Source organism: Melampsora larici-populina, assembly GCF_000204055.1.
Source record: "Melampsora larici-populina 98AG31 unplaced genomic scaffold MELLAscaffold_25, whole genome shotgun sequence".
NCBI lineage: Eukaryota > Fungi > Basidiomycota > Pucciniomycetes > Pucciniales > Melampsoraceae > Melampsora > Melampsora laricis-populina.
In genome coordinates this window covers 64051-69169 of record NW_006768789.1, presented here as the reverse complement: position 1 = coordinate 69169, position 5119 = coordinate 64051, and positions in this window count along the sequence as shown.

Sequence of the window (5119 nt, the reverse complement as noted above, 5' to 3'; positions counted from 1 at the left end):
ACACCCGACTGTCGGACGAAGAGCGCGCTAAGAGATTAAGAACTGGATCATGTTTTCATTGTGGAGTACAAGGTCATATATCAACATCATGTCCGAGTAAGAAAGGTGGAAGGAGTGGAAAGAGTCGTGGAGGTTTTCAAGGGGGGTATAAAGCACGTATAGCTGAACTGGAGATACAATTAGCTGCGATGGGAGGAAAGAGGGAGCATCAGGAGGATAAAAGAGAAGAGACGAGTAAAGCTGATACATCAAAAAATGGAGGAGCTCAGGAATGAATAGTGTGCCTATCCTGAGCAATAAAGGAGTTAAAGACGAAATTAAATTAGGATCTAGTAGAATTGTTACATGCAATACATATGACCCCAGATTATTTTTGAAGACATCCATTTCCACGTCCCATAACTCCCGAGCCACACCTCCCACACATCTCCAAGCCGTTTTCCTCATAGACTCTGGCGCCACTCATGACGTTCTAGGTGAGTTATTTGCCACTAAGTCAGGCCTCATCAAAGAAGCCGTGAGTTCCACAAGAGAAGTCACCGGATTTGACGGATCTCGAAGTACATCATCACATGAAATCCAACTCCACATCGACCACGAACCTCAACTCACGTCATTTATCATTACGAAAATTAAAGACACCTACGACGGTATACTCGGTATACCCTGGATCCAGAAGCATGGCCACACCATCAACGGAGCATCACCAACCATTGCAGTTGTTACTACAACTTCGTCGCACCCGGAAACACCCTCGGCAGACCACGTGTTGGATCCCAAGAGGGAAGCTAGGGTAATTGACGAGGGGATGTGTATTAATTCTAATACATTAGCATCCCCGCAATGTGAGTTCGATCTGCCCTATGACCAATCTTTGAAAGAACAAGCTGGCCAGCCCTTACCTTTCCTAGAACCCCAGATAATACCCGAACCACGACCAACGAAGACAGAACTGGTCACAACCAACACTACCACCCGGACTACAGCCACAACTATACACGACCCCATTGCGACTGACATGTCAGTCTCGTCTAATCCGCTACAGAACCCTGAAGGATCCAAAGAGAAGCCAAAGGGGCACGCTAGGAATTTTGACGAGGGGATGCGTATCGTAACTGATACTTTAACATCCCCGCAATGTGAGTTCGATTTGGTTCCTCCCTACCCTGCACCTGAATTTGCTGGCAAGCTTTTACACCCTCTGAACAGCTATAGCAACCACGCAATCAATGCAGCCAAGGTCTCCTGGTCAACTTCAGCCAAGTTAGCGGCCGAAGAGAAGAAGAAAGAACCAATCAAGTCACTCGAACAGACAGTACCCACGCATTACCACCGCTACCTTGATATGTTTAGAAAATCAAAGGCACAAGGATTACCACTTAGACGCAAGTACGACTTTAAAGTAGAGCTCAAACCCGACGCGCAACCTCAAGCTAGTAGAATTATACCTCTGTCTCCAGCGGAAAATCAAGCACTGGACGAAATGATTGAAGCAGGACTCACAAATGGAACAATTCGACGAACTACCTCCCCCTGGGCAGCGCCTGTATTATTCACCGGGAAGAAAGACGGCAATTTACGGCCCTGCTTCGATTATTGTAAACTGAATGCGCTCACTATCAAAAATAAATACCCATTGCCACTGACAATGGACTTGATAGATAGCCTACTAGATGCAGATGAGTTCACTAAGCTTGATCTACGCAATGCGTACGGCAACTTACGAGTAGCTGAAGGTCACGAGGATATATTAGCATTTATTTGTCGAGCCGGTCAGTTTGCACCATTGACAATGCCATTTGGCCCCACAGGAGCGCCCGGCTTCTTTCAGTATTTCATCCAGGACATACTGTTGGGACGAATTGGTAAAGACACCGCCGCCTTCCTCGACGATATCATGGTCTACACTAAACCAGGTGTTAGGCACAAGGATGCAGTCATGGGAATACTGGACATACTAAGCAAGCATAACCTGTACCTTAAACCCGAAAAATGTGAGTTCTCGAAATCGGAGGTTGAATACCTGGGCCTCTTGATTTCTTGCAACAAAATCAGAATGGACCCGACCAAAGTCAGAGCCGTCTCTGAGTGGCCCGCTCCCAGGAACGTCAACAAACTCCAACGATTCATTGGATTTGCAAACTTTTACCGTAGATTCATTGATCAATTCTCAGCAACGACACGACCGCTACATGACCTCACTAAACTGAACACTCCATACGTCTGGAATAGTAAGTGCAACACGGCTTTCGAAGCTCTCAAGACCGCTTTCACTTCAGCCCCAATCCTGAAAATAGCGGACCCATACAAGCCGTTCATTCTAGAATGCGACTGCTCGGATTTCGCGTTAGGTGCCATACTCTCGCAGAAATGTGATGTAGACGGCGAAATCCACCCGGTGGCCTACCTCTCGAGATCTCTAGTCCAAGCCGAGAGGAACTATGAGATATTCGACAAGGAGTTATTGGCAATCATTGCGTCATTCAAGGAGTGGCGTCACTACTTAGAAGGTAACCCCAATAGACTAGAGGTAATAGTGTACACCGACCACCGCAAATCTCGAAAGCTTCATGACCACCAAAACAGCTCACACGACGACAAGCCCGATGGGCCCGAGACAATGGGGATGCTTTGATTTCCAAATCAAATTCCGACCAGGGACGACAGGGCAACTAAACCAGATGCTTTATCCAGGAGACCTGATCTGAAACCTACAAACGAAGATAAGCTGACATTTGGCCAACTACTACGCCCAGAGAACATCGGTCCAGACACATTCCCAGTTGACCTATCTAGCCTTGAATCATTTTTTCGACAAGGAAGAAATCCACCTTGAAAACGCCAAGCATTGGTTCGAGGTCGATGTCCTTGGTGTATCTGAAGACACGATAAGTCCCGAGCTTAAAACAAAAGACATCGTAACTGACGACCTTATAATTGAACAAATTAGATCAGCAACACGAAATAGTGATAGACTGATGAAGATTATAGATGCGTCAGAAAACCCAATGTCATCGAAGTTGAAGGATGCTACAAAACACTACAAAGTCAAAGACGGTATACTGTATAACAAGAACAGGATTGAAGTGCCTGAAGACAACAAAATCAAAGCTCAAATCCTACGTAGTCGACATGATAGCCTAATTGCCGGACACCCTGGACGAGCCAAGACCCTCAACTTAGTGCAAAGATGTTTTGTATGGCCATCTATGAAAGCTTACGTGAACCGGTATGTTGATGGATGCGATTCTTGTCTACGAGTCAAGTCAAGCACGCAGAAACCTTTTGGCACCCTTGAACCTTTACCAATACCAGCTGGCCCGTGAACAGACATCAGCTACGACCTCATCACAAAATTGCCAATATCAAACGGGATGGACAGCATCCTCACGGTGGTGGACAGATTAACTAAGATGGGACATTTTATTGCTTGTAAAGAGACCATGAATTCAACAGAGTTAGCTGACCTAATGCTTAATCACGTGTGGAAGCTACATGGCACGCCTAAGAGCATAGTATCTGACCGAGGTAGCATATTTGTATCACAAATTACCCAAGAACTCGACAACAGATTAGGAATACGCCTTCACCCATCAACAGCGTTTCACCCAAGAACCGACGGACAATCAGAAATTGTCAATAAAGCCGTTGAACAATATCTGCGACACTTCACTCAATATCGACAAGATGATTGGGCGGCACTGCTTCCAACTGCAGAATTCGCATACAACAACAATAGCCATACATCGACAGGAACTTCTCCGTTTAAAGCAAATTACGGCTTCGACCCAAACTATGGTAGAGTACCGTCGGGAGAGCAGTGTATACCTTTAGTCGAGGAGCGGCTTAGCTTGATCGAAAAAGTCCAAGGAGAACTGACAGAATGTTGCAAAATGCACAGGAAACCATGAAACTACAATTTGATAAAGGAGTACGTAGTACACCTGATTGGAAAATAGGAGAACAGGTATGGTTAAGTAGCAAGAACATATCAACCACAAGACCAAGCCCGAAATTAGACCACCGGTGGCTGGGCCCATTCAACATAGAAGCTAGGATTTCAACATCGACATACCGACTAACACTACCAGCAACAATGAAGGGTGTCCACCTGGTATTTCACGTTTAATTACTTAGAAAGCACAAGCCCGACACGATAAATGAACGTCAAGAACAAACACCACCACCAGTTATCATAGAAGGAGAAGAGGAATGGGAAGTCTCGGAGATCTTAGATTGTAGAATGAAAGGTAAACGTCGAGAGTATTTAGTAAGTTGGACAGGATTCAGTACAGAGCACAACTCATGGGAACCGTCAAGCAACCTTCAAAACAGCAAGATTTTAATAGAAGAATTCAATAAAAAATTTCCAGATGCAGAAAAAAGACACAAAAGGAGACGGAGAAAATGAAGAGGGCAAGCTTTTTCCCTACGGGGTTTTTTAATGCTGCCCGTGGGCAGAATGCAGGATTTGCAAGAGGTAATCTGGGCATTAAATGGGGGATACTGTTATAATCCCATACGTGACAGAGAATGACTTACATGTCACAGGTTGAGAAGTAGTACACTAGATCACACGTTGTACATTTCTTCTCTTTCCTCATCCGACAATCGCCATATTGGAATAGAGGCATCATCGACCGAACCCCTTGATCCCGTGCCAAACCACCCCAGAGCCTGGTCCTATCACAAACTTATAATGTGATGAAAAGATAAAATATCACTTACTTCTCTTCCCAAAGATGGGAAAGAGAAGTTGATTGGATAGAGCAACAAGTCTTATAAAGAATTGTTCATTGGGGCAATTAATGATGTCATTCTTAATTTTCGTTTATACCAACATGTGTAATATACCTCTTACTACTTCTTACTCGTATTTCCTCGTAGCACTTGTGTAACTTCTTGTTCCCGTCGATTGAACACTTCAACACCCCCCCTCAATCGACATAATTAAGATATCCTCATTCATCAACTCTCCTCATACCTATTCTCCTTTGAACTCATTAAACGGACCAGGATGCAGAGGTTTAGTTAATAGATCCGCTAACATATCTTCAGACCCACAATAAACCAGCTTAATCACGTTATCTCTGACTTTCTCCCGTAGCCAGTGATGATG